Source organism: Sminthopsis crassicaudata, chromosome 4 (genome assembly GCF_048593235.1).
Source record: "Sminthopsis crassicaudata isolate SCR6 chromosome 4, ASM4859323v1, whole genome shotgun sequence".
NCBI classification, from domain to species: Eukaryota; Metazoa; Chordata; class Mammalia; order Dasyuromorphia; family Dasyuridae; genus Sminthopsis; species Sminthopsis crassicaudata.
This window is the reverse complement of record NC_133620.1, coordinates 61,801,753-61,819,534: the sequence shown is the minus strand read 5'-3', so window position 1 is coordinate 61,819,534 and position 17,782 is coordinate 61,801,753. Positions and strand designations below refer to the sequence as shown.

Genomic DNA, 17,782 nt, shown 5'->3' with positions numbered 1-17,782 from the left:
TAGCCCTCCTGCATCTATGTTCTCCCTTCTTCAACCCATTCTTTATATAGTTGCCAAACTGATATTCCTAAAACAGATCTGACCTTGCCACTTTCCTTTTCAAGAAGCTTTCACAGTTACCCATCCCTTGAAGAGAACATGAAAACTCTTCTTGTTGGCTTTGGAAGTCTACCTTTCTGGCCACATTACACAGTACTACTGACTTTTAGCCAAACTTCTTCTTGTCCCTTGGGGTTGCAATATTCTCCCTCAAAATTCTTTGGGGTTCCCTTGTTCTTTTCTGGGAGTGTTAAGTACCGACTTAGCACCTAGTAAGAATCTTACTAGGTGCTAAGTCGGTACTTAACAGGGGATAGACTCAAGAAGACTTTCTTCTGAAAATATTCACTCCCAATCCCTGTTTTTAATCAGAGAATTTGTCCTCTTGCCCCAGTAGAAAGTAAGCTCCTTGGGGCAGGACTTTTTGTATTTGCATCCTTTGCACTTAGCATGAGTCTTCATGCATGTTTATTGATTGGCTAATTGATTGGTATTATTTCTCTATCTGTACAATTCTAGATAAAAATGGGAGGACATTGTCTGACTTCCCACCACATTTCATTACTTACAAATGTCTAAAAGGAAAAGTAGCCTAATTTTAATAAGCTATGATAAAAAAATTGGTATCCTAAGATTTCTCCATCTTTCATATTCTTATTGAAGTTTATATTAGTTGTATCATTTTTCACTCAGATAATATTCAAATGCTTAATCCCTTGAGAAGTACAATAAATATAAAAGGACAAATTCGGAAAAGAGAAATGCATTTACTAGCCATATTTCTTAGACTGAGTAATAAATTTGGGAATAAAACCCAGTATAATCTATGTCTCAGCCATATTTTTTTCCTTCTAAATAAACTAAATCATTTGGCACAAATTCTCCCATAAATCTCATAACCCTTGCTTTTTCAGAGAGCCCATTGAATGTAACTAGAATTGTAGGATTATTTTTTGTTATAAATACTGCAATCATTTCCTCCCAAGCTGCTCTTGTATCCATCCTGCCAAACCTGCCTGAAGGAGAGATTAAAGCACAGAGAGCCCAAGCAAAATTGCAATAATCAACCTTGCAGAAAGACCAGTTTCAACTGTCAACTTTATGTTCTTAATAGTACAACACTTTATACTTAATGATACACTTCTTAAAAATTAGTTAATTCAGTATGCAAAAAAAAATGCAATGTGCTCAGTGAAAAATAATTCCATCAGATTAGACTTTGTCATTTCTAATCTAGCCCAGTTTTAAATTTAAAAAAATTAATTTTTCACTTAAAAACTTTTGACTCTTGCCAATTTTTTGGTTAAGATTGAACAGCGCTCTTCGTGGATTTAATATTTGCATTCCTGCAGCCTAATTTAACTGGAGTGTGTTATAAAAGGCGCATCGTGAAAATGAATTTGGGGAAACCCCTCCATGATTAAACCGAGTGAATTTTAATGAGAGTAACTGGAAAACGAATTTAAGTTTAATTTTTTAAGTTTTTATTTTAATTTTAAAACTTAAGTTTAAAATAGTCTGTGGGGGTGGGTCAACTCAGTGGTGTCCTACTTTGTTAGCTGGTTTGCATTTTTTTTTTAATTATCGAGGTGGTTTTCAAGAGATGTTGGGTGAGAGACTCGCTTTCCCTAAATAGGAAGAGTTGGCATGTTTGCCTAGCAACAGCAGCTGAAGCCTTCTGTTATGGAAGGTTCCCCGGGAGGGGGGAGGAGGGAGGAGGAGGGAAAGCGGGAGTAACAGATTAATGTTTTTCCTAGCAGGGGGCAGAGGCCCCGGGGCCGCTGGGGGAGAGCAAGCTCACGCAAAGCGAACCTGGGCTAGTTGGACGGCTCGGTTGTCAGTAGCCTTGGGGTTGCGGCTGAATGGATGGAGAAATAAAGGGCAGCTTCATCCCCCCCGGCAGTTTTAAATCCCAGTCTCTCTGAGAAAGGCGCATCCGCGGGCCTTCTGGCGGCCTCTTGGGAGTGTGGTAGAGGGCATCGAAAGGTCATCTGGACAGGGACCGGTGGCGGAGCGGGACGTTAGTATCTCCAGGATAAACAAACAGGCCTTGTTAATTCGATAAAGTTTCCCTCTCCGTAAAGGTGAAATAGGACTGCACCTTTAAGGCGGGACTTCGTACACTTGGCCTTGGGGGGGGGGGGGCGAGGGGGATAAGCAGAGAAAACCACATCACTTTCGTCTTGGTGAAAACTTGAGGGAAAGCGGTTGAAGCGCCCGGGAGTAAAGTCAGAGGGCTGAGCTCTCGGGGCGGCGGGGGCTGGGCGCGCTTCCCTCGGGTTCTGGGACCCGGAATACGCCGTGTCCCGGCCAGGACCAGACTTCAAAGAATTCTGCCTCCTGCTTTAATTCTTGCCAAGGAGTTAAAACTCCCGAGTTTTTTTTTTTTTTTTTTTTTTTTTCAAACTTTACACTCCATTATATCAGCCTTAACCCCCGAGACGTCCCGCTTTTACACTCGGCCCAACACCTCGCCCATCCCCCACCCGCTCCGGACTCCTCAGTAATACGCCTCGGGGCAGGGGGCGAGGGCCGGGAGATCTGGACGCCCGGCTAAGTCACCGGACAGGCTTCTACTGCGGCTGCCCCGCGGGAGCAGGGTTTGGAGGGGGGCCGGCGCCGGGGGTGTCCGTGCGTGTGCGCACGTGGGGGGTTGTCGGGGGTCCGCAGTGCCCCAGAGCCGGTGCGGGGCGGAGGGCGCAGCGGGGGAGGGGGCGGACAGCTGGTTGAAGAACTGGGGCGAGCTTTACAAACGTCAGCGCACGCGTCCCAATTTTCCACTTCGCTCTGGACCCTTAGGTCAAGGTGGACTGTCGGGGTGGGGCGGCTCCCTGGTCCCGGGGGGTTTGAGGGTGACGAGGCGCGGGCAGCCAGGATCTCAGGTGACTCAGGGCTTCTTTTTTTCTCTCCTCCCTCCCTGTCTCCTTCCCTCCTCCTTTCCCCTTCTCTTTCCTGTCCTCCCTCCCCTCCTCTTTTCCTTCCCTTCCTCCCTCATCTACCCTTCCTGTTCCCCTCCTCTCCCTCTTCCTTTCTTTTCCTCTCCATTCCTCCTCTCTTCCTCTTCCTCCCTTCTCTACAGTTTCTCTGTCCTGTCCTCTCCATCCTTTCTTTCTTTTCTCTCCACTTTTCCCCTTCCTCTATTTCTTTCCTCTCCATCCCTCTCCTCCCCCTCCCGCTTCTCCTCTCCTCTCTGCTCTCCTGCCCCTCCCCTCCCTCCTCTCTCCTTACTACCCCTCCCCCTCCCTTCCTTCTCCCCTCCCCTTCCCTCCTCCTCCCTCCCCTTCGGAAGGGGAGGAGCCGCGGCGGGGTCTCGGCCCAGAGCCGCCGCGGCGGGCAGGGGCAGCGGCAGCGGCGGCGTCTGCAGCCGGAGGAAGAAGAGGAGGAGGAGGAGGAGAAGGAGGAAGAGGAAGGCGCCCAGGACCCCGAGCGGCGGGGAGGCGGTGGCGGCGCAGGCGGGGGAGGAAGAGGCTGGTTAACAAGATGGCCCCTGCTGCCGGAGCGGCCTCGGCAGCAGCAGGTGGGAGCTGGGAGGCGGCGCAGGCGGCGGCGGGGGCCGTGGCCCGGCGGCCCGGGTCCGAGGCGGCGGCGGCGGCAGCAGCGGGGGCGGCGGCGGCGGGGACCGTGACGGCGGCGGCGGCGGCGGCGGCCGCGGGGGTCCGGAGCTGAGAGGCGCTGCCGCTCGGACCGGCGCGGTGAGTGAGGAGGAGGCCGCCGCGGGCGAAGGGAACAATGGGGGCCGCGGCCGGGAAGCGCGGGGAGGCTCCGTTCTCAGCTTGGGCTTCCGCCGCTAGGCCTCAGGCCTCCGCCGGCCTCGAGTGGCTCCGCCGCCCGGGTTGGGGTGGGGGGAGACCTGGGCCGGGCTCCGCCCTGCCCTCGAGCGGCCGTCTGCGGACCCGCCCGGCGGCGGCGGCGGCAGCGGCGGTGGGGAGCCGGGAGCCCGACGGCTACTTAGTGGAGTGATTGATTGATTAGGACTGGGGGCTGCTCGGACCCGCGGCAAATGCCCCGCCCCTTCACCACCCCGCAGCCGCGGAGAAGAGCCGCCGCCTCGGGCTGCCCCTTCGCCTAGGGAGCCCTGCAAGCTCCCCCCCAACCTCCCTCCCTCTGGGGTTCCCTGCTGGGACTTGGGTCTGGGCCCTGAGATCCCAGGGTGTGGAGGGCGGCGTTTTATTTAGCCCGACCCCGAGTAGTGGGGAAGGGGATAGCCGGTGCCCTGGAGAGGCGTCTCCGTCTTAGCCACCCACTGTGCGTGTGACCGTGAACTTGGGGAGGACCCCCTGGAGCGTCCACTTCTGCCTTGTTTATGCCCTAAAATGACAACTGGAAGTGGCACGGTCACGTGTGCAAAACAAAAAGGACCGAACCCAGTCAAACACGGTTTTTTTCCTTTTGGACCGAGACCTATGGCAAAGAAGTGCCATTAAATCTGGCCCAAAAAACCCCCCAAACCCGACTCCACCGAGTCTGTTTCTCCAAGGCACATGTGGTCAGATCCAGGAATACAACTGCTGCCCTCCTGGCTCCTGACGCTGTGTTGTAATTTTGCTTTTCAGGACTTGGCCCAGAATCTTTCGGTGCCAGCTTTTTTCTTACGTTGGTTCGAAGTTTGGGTGCTTCATTTTTTTTGTTTCTGAATTGATGAGTTCTTTGGTTTTTTTTTTTTTTTTTTTTTTTTTTTTTTTGTTGTTGTTTTTTTTGGAGTAAGAATTTTGCAAACAGATGGCAGTATGACAGTTTTTGCACTATCCTGTAGTGCCATCTTTCTAAAAATTCCATTTTATACCTGCTATTTCCACCATGTTTAATTTTTTTTTAGTGGCTCAGCCATTTTATTCCATCTATGGGGTAAAGAAAAGGATCTTTGTGATATTTTGTGTTTGGAGGTTGCAGATGTGGGCACTGTTAAAAAAGCTTGAGTACATCAAAGGAAAACATTGCTCTAGCATCCCTCTGACCCCAGATTGTTAGTTGCTTATTTCTGTCTGAAAAGCAAGATTAATGTTCTGACACCTTTCACTTACTGTATTCTAACAAGCAGGATTAGATGGGGGGCCTGTTGTCATTGAAAGTTGATGTCTAAAGAGTGTTTTTCAGTTTTTTAAAGTTAAATCAGCATTTATTACCCAGCATATTCATAATTAGCATTTACAAGAATTGACAATAAAGAATTCAGTTTAGGGAACAGCAATTCAGTATTTATTGGTTTTGAAACTGAGGGAAATTTAAAGGATAACTCTTTGCTCTTTGGAGAGGGGGGGGTGGCCTAAATATTTCATTCTGTATCTTTAAAGGTAAAGTAGGTATTTTTTACTCTTTCATTGAGCACTTTTATTTAGTTTCTGCTGTTGTAAATAAGATTTTGCAAAACAACTACATGCTTCTTACTTTTTTTTTCAAGTGAGCATTTTTTATTTTTATTTTTAAAAGTTGTTATTCAGGCCAATTGAGTGAAATTTGAAGAAAGTGGTAAATTCTCCTCAAATCCTTCACATAATGTATTTCATCTCATTCGAGGTCCTAGGCTATCCACATCTTATTGTCATTTATTTTTTACTTTTTGTTCAAACTACTAATTCTGTCTGCCAATAAGATTATAGCTCCTTCAAGCCTTAGTTTCTTTGGGACAATGAGAAGTTATTGCTCTCCCTCCTGTTAACAGTTAGTCCATGTCAGGCAGAATTTGAACCCAGCTGTCTTTGCATTTAAGAGTTCTTTATCCACTACCCACTCTGGCTCTCGGTAGGCAGCACATCAGAATTTATTAGTGTGGAACTGTAGGATAATTTACCTGATAAGTAACAACTCTAGTCAATTGTGGTAGAAATTTTGTATTTGCACTTAAATAAGCAAAGTAATTATGATTTAGATTGGTACTACTGCCATATTGAGTGTATATAGAATACAGAATCATGATTTTTCTAACTAAATCAGTTTAGATCTATTAATTACCTTAGGGTTACATCCTCCTCTATTCTACAAGTCAATATTATTTGGGGAGATGATTAAACTTACTTGCACGTGTTTGGTTGAGTTCCGGATTTACCTCTTCAAAGCATTATATCTAAAAAGTAGTTAGAATATGCCTGGAAGGGAGCTCAGGACCTTGTGGTCTCTCATTCTTTTTAAAGAGGAGAAAACGGAGGCAGTGGAAGGTGATAGTATTTTCCCAACCCTCTCCTTGCAATTTGTTAACTGTAAAGTAAATGGGATGTTCTGATTAATGGTCAAGCAACATAAAAGAATTCTTCTTACTATATTTTATCATAAATCCTTTTTTTCCACAGTTCTCTGCTTCTGGGTCTCTCTCTAACTTGACTGACTTTATGGACACATCACGAAAATACTTTTTTTGGTATCCACAAAATTGATACATGTAACCTTAATAAGTAACTGATATCAAAGCATATTTTTACTTTTTCATTTAGGATTTTCCCAACTGGTATTTTCTGATCATCTAATAAACTTTTTGATTCAAATTTTCTTTTTTCATGGTAATATTTCAGGTAACAGACACAAGTATGTGAAAGAACAGGAATAGGTTATTTTAACATAAGTTTACATTTAGGGACATGTTCCTTATTGAAAATGAATTTTGAGGGGCAGCCAGATCTAGATAGAAGACAGGATAGAAGACTAGCCCTGAAGTCAGGAAAATTTGAGTTCAAATTTGACCTCACACTTAACACTTCTGGTTGTATGATCCTGAGCAAGTCACTTAACCCAAATTGCCTCAGCAAAAAAAAAAAAAAAAAAAGAAAGAAAGAAAGAATTTTGTATGATTTGATAAGATTGTCAAGTTTGCCCATGGCTGTTCTAAATGTCTATTTTATTACTTAGTAAGTTCATTATGAAGTACATTTTAATTTGATAAAGTTTATTTATATGTGTGTATATATATAGAAATACACACAGAGGTTTTCTTAAGTCTTACAGGAAGTGGGCATTTTGTAAACTCATACATGTTTTGTATGATTTATTACAAAATCTTCATAGTCTTCATTATGCAATCACTTGTATTCCTTAAAAGTATTTCACTATGTCCACAGAATTTTTAAAATGTAAAAGTTTTTCATAGTATCAAAGTTTGCTTTTTTGGGACCTGCTAAACTGTAAGAACCCAAAATATGCTTTTTCCTTAGGCTAATGGGTTATTCTGTAGTGCATCTCATTCTTTATGAGATCCATGAGGTTTAGCTACGGTTTAACAATTATGCCTTTTTTCCTGTCTCTCTGCAAGGAAATAATGGAGTCTGACAAAATATTACTTTGACAAATGATTAGTCTTGGAACCTGGTGCCTTTTGATTAACCTGGTACTCTGTTTTGTTTTGCAAAACACTTTGCTTCAAAATAATTCTTGGGGCTAGTTATGCTACAAGTATTGTTATTCTTATTTTACTGGTGTAAAACTAAAGGAAGGGTTAGGTAAGTGATTTGCCCTGCCCCTGCCTGGGCCTCTGCCCCTGCCTGGGCCTCTCCCCCTTCCCCACCCCCCACCCCCCAGCCATAGTTAAGTTATTGAGGTGAGATTTGAACCCATATTTGCTACTTCTGCTTTAGGACTATTTCACACTCTATTATACAGTTTCTTGTCTGTGAATTGGACTTGAATCTTTAGATTAGCCCAAACTGAATCAATTTGGGGGAAGCTTGGGTTTAGTCGTTTCTTATTCTTGCAACTGTGCAGGAATTGACTCACCAGCAAGAATTTTCCTTATTGTAGGATTTCTAAGGGTAATTAATTGCTTATTAAAAATAAACTTATAGTTTGTTTAATTTCTCATCTCCAATTCTAGCATTTAGATTTGGATATTACAGTGTATTCAAATCCTGGACCTAGTATTTATGTTCTAGGTGCGCCTTCACTCAACTCAACTTAAATTTGATGTTAATTGACAGCAACTTTTTACCCATTTGTACTTTTCTTTAAAGAATTACTCAATAAATGATAACCATTAGACTCAAATAAAGGATTGGATCAGATTTTCTTCCCCCCCCCCCCCCCCCCTGAAGCTGGGGTTAAGTGAATTGCCCAGAGTGTCACACAGCTAGGAAGTGTTAAGTGTCCGAGATCAGATTTGAACTCGGGTACCTCCTGAATTCAGGACTGGTGCTCTATCCACTGCACCACCTACCTGCCCCCAGATTTTCATTGTTTGAATTAAAAGGTTGAATTTTTGTTATGTTAAAATAATTGTTTTATGCTCTTACTCATTTTTAAAAGATTACTTAAGATGTTATAAAATGATTAAACATAGTAACATTCTTTTGATGTTTGTTTTTAGCAATATGTCAGTTTCATCAGTTCTGCCCGAGAGATTTTAAATATAAATACAATAATAATTTGAATTTCTGGTTTCTTTTACCTAATATATCTTAAAGTGCTAACCAAATATATTTCTCTATAGTAGTGGAATGAGCATCTTTGAGACAACTTAGGAAGGAGCCATTTTAAAATCTTTAGGTGCCATCATTATGAAATTAGAATAGAGCCTGAAACACTATAATTAAGACCAAAGGAAAAAAATGCTGCTTCATGGGATATAATTATATCAAGCATCTCAAAGATCACTTTAGAATAATCTAGGCCCCTTTTTGGTTACTCTATTGCAGTCTCTCTTTTTTTTTCCTGAGGCTGGGGTTAAGTGACTTGCCCAGGATCACCCAGCCAAGAAGTGTTAAGTGTCTGAGATCAGATTTGAACTCGGGTCCTCCTGAATTCAAGGCTGGTGCTCTATCCACTGCACCACCTAGCTGCCCCTATACTGCAGTCTTAATTATTTTTGGACCGCCCCCCCCCCCCTTTTTTCCCAATTATCTTAAAGAAACATGATGTAGTCAGTTTTAAATTTCTTCTTACCTCTCCTTGAAGAATTTTCTTCAAATTTGGTAACTTGAGCAGAAGCAGTGTTTTGTCATTTTTAAAGGAAGTAGTGTTTAATGTTATAAAGACCTAGTAAGAGTTATAAAATATACTAGCACTACTCTTAAAGAATAAGCGTCAAGTTGGTCTTGAGTTGAAACTTAACCGCTATCCATGAAATGCAAGAGGACAAGTTGCCTAATTTCAAAGCCTCATGTTTCAACTATAAAGGACTTGGACATGATTTCTAAGGTCCCTTACAACTCTTAATATTAGTAGTAGGAAGCGTTTATATAGACATTTAAAATTTCCAAATCATTTTACAAATATATTCTCATTTAATCTGCATAAACATCTTGTGTAATAGGTGCTGTTATCCCCATTTTACTGATGAAGCAGAGTTTAAATGATTTGCCTGGGCTCACACAGTTAAGGAGTGTCTGAAATAGTACTTGAACTCTGACCTTTCTGACCACAAGCCCAACACACTACCTAGATAGACTCACTTATATCATGTAATGAAAACCAGGATGAACTTTGGTTTTATAAAAAGATATATACAAACAAGCTTTAAGCTATCACAGACTTTAGTCTTCTGTAATAGTGTCATAGATTGTTACTAATAATAGCTACAATTTCAGTAACATTAAAGTTTTAAAAGCACTTATCATATTATGTCATTTGGTTCTTTTTGTTTGTTTTTGAGGAAATCAGGATTAAGTGATCAATCCAAGGTCATACAACCAGTGTCTGAGGCTGGATTTGAACTTGGGTCTTTCTGACATTAGTTCCAATGTTTCACAGACTGTACCTAGCTGCTGCCTCCTCTCATGGGATTCTTATAACAACCTTGGGAGAGAAGTTAAATAACTTTGCTCCCTGGAAGTAGTGAGTGCAAAAGTCTGATGGAGGATGTGAACTCTGGTCTAACTCCAAGCCAGTGCTTTATCTATTGCACATCAATGAAGTAGATTACTTATTTGAATAGTAACCAGATTTTTTAAAAGATCCATCTAAAATTTATTCAATTACTTATTATCTTTATTTATTTTAAATGAATTATTAACCTTATTTTAATTAAAATTTAATTAAATTAATTAAAGTTTTTTTTATTTACAAAACATACCCATGGCTAATTTTTCAATACTGAATCTTGCAAAACCTCCTTCCCCTCTTTCCCCTCACCCTCTACCCTAGATGGCAGGTAGTCCAATACATGTTAAATATGTAAAAATATAAGTTAAATCCAAAATATGTATATACAGTTATCTTGCTACACGAGAAAAATTGGATCAAGAAAGAAAAAAAAACTGGGAAGAAAAACAAAATTCAAGAAAATAGTAACAGTCTGAGAATGCTCTGCTGTGTGAACCACACTCAGTTCCCACAGTCCTCTCTTTGGGTGTAGATGGCTCTCTTCTTCATCACTAAACAATTGGAACTGGTTTGAATCATCTCATTTTTGAAGAGAGCCACATCCATCAGAATAGATGGTAGTATGATATTGATGTTGCCATGTATAATGATCTTCTGGTTCTGCTCATTTCACTTAGCATTAATTCGTGTAATTCTCTCCAGGCCTCTCTGAAATCATCCTGCTGGTTTTCTTATGAACAATAATATTCCATAACATTCATATGCCATAACTTATTCAGCCATTCTCCAATTGATGGGTATCCATTCAATTTCCAGTTTCTTAAATTTTTTTATTTAAATAATTTTTTATTCTGAATTCAAATTTTTCTCTCCAGAGAAGGCAGGCAGGATGATATCCATTCATTATATCTTTAAACCGTGCAAAAATAATTTTTAGTAGTCATGTTGTCAAAAAAAAAAAAAGTAAGAAAAATAAAGTGGGAAAAAAAGGTTCACTGCAGAGTTCATCAATTTCTCTCTGCAGATTAGATAGCATTTTTTTTATCATGAAAAGACTGAATTCATCAAGTTGAACCTTTAAGTCTTGTTGCTATATTCCAATTCAAAGAAAGAGTTGGAAAATTTAAATATGTTTTATCGGGTACTTCTTATGTACAGTGGTAGGCACTGAGAACACAAAGTTGAAAAATGGGCTCAGTCCTTGCTGAGGACAATCTCAAGGCTGTCTACATAGTTGGCATTTATTTATAAAGGTCTGCCAAGTACTTTACAGATAGCTTCACTGCATCCTGGGAGGGAGGTGCTTTTGTTCTTATTTTACGAGAGGGAACTGAGGCAGCTATTATATAAAGTGACTCATGACTGAGGCCAGATTTGAACTCCTGATTTTGAAGTCCAGTGCTCTCCTCATTGGCTGCCTCAAATAACTGTAATTTCTATACAAGCTGGATGTAAAGATGGATCATTTTCTAATTTATGGGTCAGGAAAGGCTTTTCCAGGGAGCTGCCCCTGAGTTAGCTGGTCCTGGAAGGAGAGGTGGCTGTCTAGTAATGCTGTAGCGGCTGATTCTGCTACTGAAAAAAGAAAGCTGGTGAGATTGGGGGGAGAAGGAAGACTAAGGGAATAGCAGTGATGTGCAGTAAAGTAGATTGGACACAAAGGTGGCTGGATATCCTACAGAAAAGTGGTATTTTAATGTGGATTTACAGACTGCTTTTGAACCTGGAAGTGATAGGATTAGACCTTTGTTTTAAGTAGTTTGTTTAGGCTGAAGCTTTGTGAAGCTTGGCCACAGTAGGGAGTTTGCACCAGATAAGGTTATTTGTGTGAGCACTAGTGTGTGTGTGGGGGGGGGGGAGGGAAGCCTCCCCACCCCCGAAGCTGGGGTTAAGTGACTTGGCCAGGGTCACAAAGCTAGGAAGTGTTTTAAGTGTGTGTTAGGATTTGAACTCAGATCCCTCCTGACTCCAGAGCCATGCTCTCCACTGTACCACCTAGGTGCCCTCTAGCCTTTATTTACTTGTTAAGGATACCCAAAAATAGTAATTGGTTTTTGTCTAGTCCTGTGATTTCATTGGTGTTGGGAGTTTCTATAGCAGATTTTTCGATTTACAATTTGAGAAAATTGCCTGCAACATTGCATCCCCTAAGTGACCTGTCCAGAATTACTCAGCCTGTATATGTCAGAGCTAGGATTTGAATCTATTGCTCCCTGATTCAGGGGTCATCCCAGGCATGTTTGTAAGATCATATGAAAGAAAAATTTAAATTTTTGGCACTGATAAAAAGTTTTGTTTTTTCATTTGTTCTTTGACTCAGAATTTGGAGACTGGGTTGGGACCCTGTACAGAGATGGAAGCAATCTGAATCTATAGATCTGTGATCTTGTCAAATTATTGAAGCATTGTAGTAATTAAAGAATGAGTCATTTGAAGGACTTCAGTTCAGGAAGCATTCTCCTTTGATTCTGGGCTCTAGGGAGATAAGGCAAAAATGAAAGCATCTGCTCTCAAGGAACTTCCATTTTACCAGGAAGCAATGGTATATGAACTATTTGGTATAAAGTCAAAGTGCATACAAAGGAATTTCTGGCTTTGAGAAAGGAAGAGCACTAACTGGCAGGAAAGGGGTTAGGGAACAAAGACTGTGAGCTGAGCCTTGAAGGGAGGGAGCTTAGATTGCTGAGATGTAGGCTGAGGAAGGTGAGGAAATAAAGGGAAAGGGAAGGGAAGGGAAAGGGAACAAAGGTGTAGAAAGTGGCTTGGAAGGAAGGGTATGTATAGAAGTAAGTGCAGCAAAATAAAATAAATCTGGAAAAATAGTTTAGTACTGGAATGGGAAAGGCTTGTATGTTATCTTAGAGATTATAGACCTTTTTTGAACAGGGCAAAGATATTCAGACCTGTGCTTTAGAGAATGGGTCAGAGCACTTGTGAAAACTAGTTATTTTTTGTTTTCCCTCTTCTTTGGTTTTTACATCATTAGGTATTTCTTTTTAAATGACAACTTACTGGAAAACTAACATACCAGATTAATTAGATTTAGGGTTTAAAGCAGGGTGTTTAGGTTTTCAGTTATAATTTACAATAATCTTAAATTTTTCTAGAATACAACCTTAAACCAGGTATTAATGAGAAGGCCTTTGAATAGAGAAAATCGATGTCATTAGAATTCTCATATTAAAACTCATAGGAGAGCCTCGAAAGTTTTTCCTCAGAACTTAGTCATATCTCTGTGGCAATGTTACAAGTCTTTATCTGCTTCCCTATCTCATAAGAGATTAGAAGCCAGAATTGTATATATGGTGATAGTTTGTGTAATGAGTACTTAATGGTTACAAAGCACTTTTAACATTTTATCTGACTTTCACTGTGGGACTGAAGTTGGTAATATATATGTCTATACTTAATTTTACAATGCAAAGTAATTTCTAGGTCATAATTTTCCCATAGTTAGAGCTAGATTGGTGACAGGTAGTATTCAATTCTGGATCAAGTACTTTTGGGACATTATTGTACCATAGCAAATGTTTGCAGATCATAATTTATTGTTGTGAGGATAAAATGAGATAGTATTTATGAAGCATTTAGCAAACTTTGAAGTGGTATATAAATGCTAGCTAATACAACTGAATCCTAATATGAAACATTGAATACTTGAAGTGGTCACCTGTATTTGAAGTTATAATCACATAAAATGTGATCATGTATTCTAGCTCAGTGTGTATATATACGTGTGTGTGTGTGTATATATATATATATATATATATATATATATATATGTATATGGAATTTTTTTTAATTTGTGCGATATTTTATTTGTTCCAATTATATGTTAAAACAATTTTTTAAACTTTTTTTGTTTGAGTTCCACATTTTGTCCTTCCTTGATGGTAAGCAGTTTGATATGTTATACATCTGCAATCATGTAAAACATTTCCTTATTAGTCATTTTGTACAAGAAGATTTGAGCACAACAACAAAAGAAAAGTGAAAAATAGTGTGCCTCAGTTTATATTCACACAATATCTTTTTTTTTTTTTTTTTTTTTTTGGAGACTGATGTTTCATCATGAATTTTTTGGGATTGCCTTAGATCATTGTATTACTGATAATTGTTTAGTTATTCACAATTTTTTATCACATGTTATTTCTGTTGCTGTATTCAATATTCTCCTGGTTCTGCTCACTTTGTATCACTTCATGTAAATTCAGATTTTTCTGAAATCATCTTGTCATTGCTTATATCCCACTAATGTTTCATCAAGATCATATACCACAGCTGGTTCAGCTCTTCCCTAATTGATGGGCTTACTCTGGATTTCCAATTTTTAGCTATCCAAAAAAGTACTAACAGCAATATTTTAATATAACCACCTGAAAAAACTTAGCTATTCTGATCAGTACATTGAAGAAAATTCCAAAGCATTCATGATGAAAAATGCTTTCTGCTTCCAGAGAAAGAACTGATGAATTTTGAATGTAAAACTTTTTTTTAATTTTTTTTTTCCTTTCTACACTACAAAAAGTCACTATAAATATTTTAGTACAAATAGGTCTTTCCTCTCATCTCTTGATCTCCCTCTCCTCCCTTTTTGGATGTCTTTGGGATATAGGTCTAAGGATGATATGGATGCACAATTTTATAGCCCTTGGATATATTTCATAATTGTTCTCTAGAAAGTTTAGATCAGTTCATGACTCAATCAACAGTGATTTAATGTGCCACTTTTCCCCACATCCCCTCCACATTTATAATTTTCCTTTTTATCAGTCAATCTGATAGGTTTGAGATGGTATGTCAGAATTGGTTTAATTTGCATTTCCCTAATTGATAGTGATTTAGAGCATTTTTTCATATGATTATAAATAATTTGCATTTGTTTATCTGAAAACTGCTTGTTTATCTTCCCCCCCCCCCCTGAGGCTGGGGTTAAGTGACTTGCCCAGGGTCACACAGCTAGGAAGCGTTTAAGTGTCTGAGATCAGATTTGAACTCGGGTCCTCCTGAATTCGGGGCTGGTGCTCTATCCACTGCTCCATCTAGCTACCCCTGTTTATATCTTTTGACTATCAATTGGGAATAATTTCTACTCCTCCCCCCCCCCCCCCAGCTTTTTGCTTTCCTTTCAATTTTTGTTGCTTTGGTTTTGTTTTTGCAAAAACTTAATTTTATGTAATCAAAATTATGTTTTACATCTTATAATGCTGTCTCTATTTTCTTTGGTCCTAAATTCTTTTATTCATAGATCTGACAAATATACTATTGCATCTCTCCTAATTTCTTATAGTTTCATCCTTTATGTGTATATTATGTATCCATTTGGACCTTATCTAGGTATATAGTGGTATGAGATGTTTTCCAACCCATTTTCTGCCATACTATTTATCATTTTTCCCAGCAATTTTTTTTGGGGGGGTGAGGGTGCAGGGAGTTGTCATATAATGAGTTTTTGTTCCAAAAGCTTGCATGTTTGGGTTTGTTACTATGGTCATTTATTATTCTGTAATGTATGCCTAATCCATTCCACTGGTCCACCACTCTTATTTCTTAGCCAGTACCAGATAGTTTTGGTAAATTAACTGCTTTGTAATATAGGTTGAGATCTGGTTTTGCTAGACCACCTTCCTTCACTTTTTTTTTTTTTTTTTTTTTCTGATGCAGTTGGGGTTTAGTGACTTGCCCAGGGTCACACAACTAGGAAGTGTTAAATTAAGTGTCTGAGGTCAGATTTGAACTCAGGTTCTCCTGACTTCAGGGCTGGTGCTCTTATCCACTGCGCCACCTTCCTTCACATTTTTAAATTGATTCCCTTAATATTCTTGATCTTCCAGATGAATTTTTTAAAGTTATATAAAGTAATTTTTGGTATTTTGATGGTACTGAATAAATATTTAGAATAATTTAGGTAGAATTATATTGGCTTGATCTATCCATGAGCAATTGATATCTTTTCCAGTTGTTTAGACTCGACTTTATTTGTGTGAAAAATGTGTTCATATAATTCCTAGGTTTGTCTTGACAGGTAGACTTGAAAGTATTTATTATGGACATTTTAAATAGAATTTCTCTTTCTTGGGCTTTGTTGGTAAAATATAAAAATGCTGATTTATGTGAGCTTATTTTGTATCCTGAAACTTTGCTAAAGTTATTAATGATTTCAGGTAATTTATTAGGAAATTCTTTATATATGCCATCATATCATCTGTGATAATTTTGTTCTCTTATTGCCTATTCTAATTGTCAATTTCTTTTTCTATTGTTGATATAACTAACATTTCTTGTACAATATTGAATAATGGTGGTGATAATGAGCATCCTTGCTTTCACCCCTGATCTTTTGAGAAGGCTTCTATTTATCCCCATTACAGAAAAAATAACTAATATTTGAAAGGTCTTTGTTGTGAAGGAAAGGGTTCAGTCTTTTTTTTTTTTTTTTTCCAGGAAGGGGACTATATTAATTCATTTTAGAAAGATTTCTCCTTAAAGTTGATATTACTATATTCAACTTTAGAAAAAACAGTTAAAAGTTAGCCACACTTGTTCTTTGAGTGTTCCAGATAGTTTGTCTTTTGGGTTTTTTGCCATCACTTATCTTTCACTCAGTCTTTTTTGTCCCACCTCATTAACAGTGGTTTTCTTTTGGAAGTTGAATCTTTTATACTCATCAACCCATATGGCTCAGCTAAGAAAACACCCAACTTCATAAAAATGTGTCCCCCTAAAGTGCATATGCTTTTTATATGCACATGACAGTAACAAATTTTTCCCCCAGAAAAATATGATGTCCTATCATAGTACACAATTGCTGAGTCCAATTTCTCTGACAGACATTTATTAGCTCTGTAATCCTGGAGCAAAAAATGATATCAGGTTCTCCTGACTTCAGGGCTGGTGCTCTTAATACATTTTTCTTAGTAATACTACATGATTGTGAATCTTGGAATACCACAAAGTTGCGGATGACCCAAAGGAGACAATGGACTTAAGTAGGCTGAAGCATAAATTTCCGATAATTATCTATATACAAGGATAATCATAATGGATATCATTCAAAAAAGGTATTGTCATCAAAGTGGATTAGTCATACATAAAGAAAATACATGTTGTCCAGTATGTATATCTGAGGTTGAAGTTGAACCTCATTAAGCCTTCTTTGGTTTTGGGGTCAGCACTCTCTCCACTATGCCATGTTTACTTTATACCTGCTCAAGTAGATAAAAAAAGCATATACAAAGTTACAAAGTTGTAATGAGGATCAAATAGCTGTTAGTATCTTTAATCCTGTTTGATTGGAGAAAATGTAAATTTTTAATGCTTTTTATGGTAACAAAGAATGAATTAGTTTAGTAAACCTTGATTAAGCATGTACTGTGTACTGTGCTAAGGGCTGGGTGTACAAAAAGAGCACTGTCCCTACCCTCAAGGACCTTATAATCTAGTGGGGGAAACCTTAGTATGAAGGAGGCTGCTGCATGCACCTTAAAAGGAGCATGTTTGTTCTTTGTTTGGGGTGAGGACCACTGACTTCAGCATTGCACAAAATCATCGACTTCTCTTAGTCATCCAAGTCCAAACCACAAGTGGCAGTGGTTCACAAATGGGGAGGGTGCTCCAGTGCTTGCCTTCTCATCCCTCCTTTTTTCCAAGGCTCTACCCAGGAGTCGCCTCTTGCGTGTTGTTGTTCAGGCTTAGCAGTTGTGTTCTGCTCTTCAGGACCCCATGCATTTTTTTGGGGGGGGCAGAGGTACTGAAGCACACAAGGTAGCTAGTAAGTGTCTGAGGACAGTTTTGAATTCAGGTCTTTCTGACTCTGGGCTTGGTGCTCTTGTCCACTGAGCCATGTAGCTCTCTCTTCTTTTGCATGATTCCTCTCCACTTGTTACTTTTTAAATCAATATATGTTCATTGCCTACATGTTGTTCTCTCACTTTCTCCTCAATCTAGCAAAGGTCTTTTTCAGTTTGATCTTTGTTTCCAGTGTCTAGTTTAGTTCTTTGAACAT

General features: G+C 39.6%; 1 protein-coding gene across 2 annotated transcripts in view; it reads left to right on the top strand.

Annotated features, from left to right (window-relative positions):
* Nucleotides 1–3,375: 3,375 nt before the first annotated feature.
* RC3H1 (ring finger and CCCH-type domains 1) overlaps nt 3,376–17,782 on the top strand; it is a 61,652-nt gene continuing 47,245 nt past the window's right edge. For both annotated transcript variants that reach the window (XM_074308394.1, XM_074308393.1), the window contains exon 1: nt 3,376–3,556. The gene's annotated coding sequence lies outside the window, so the exon portion shown is untranslated. The remainder of the gene's footprint in view (nt 3,557–17,782) is intronic.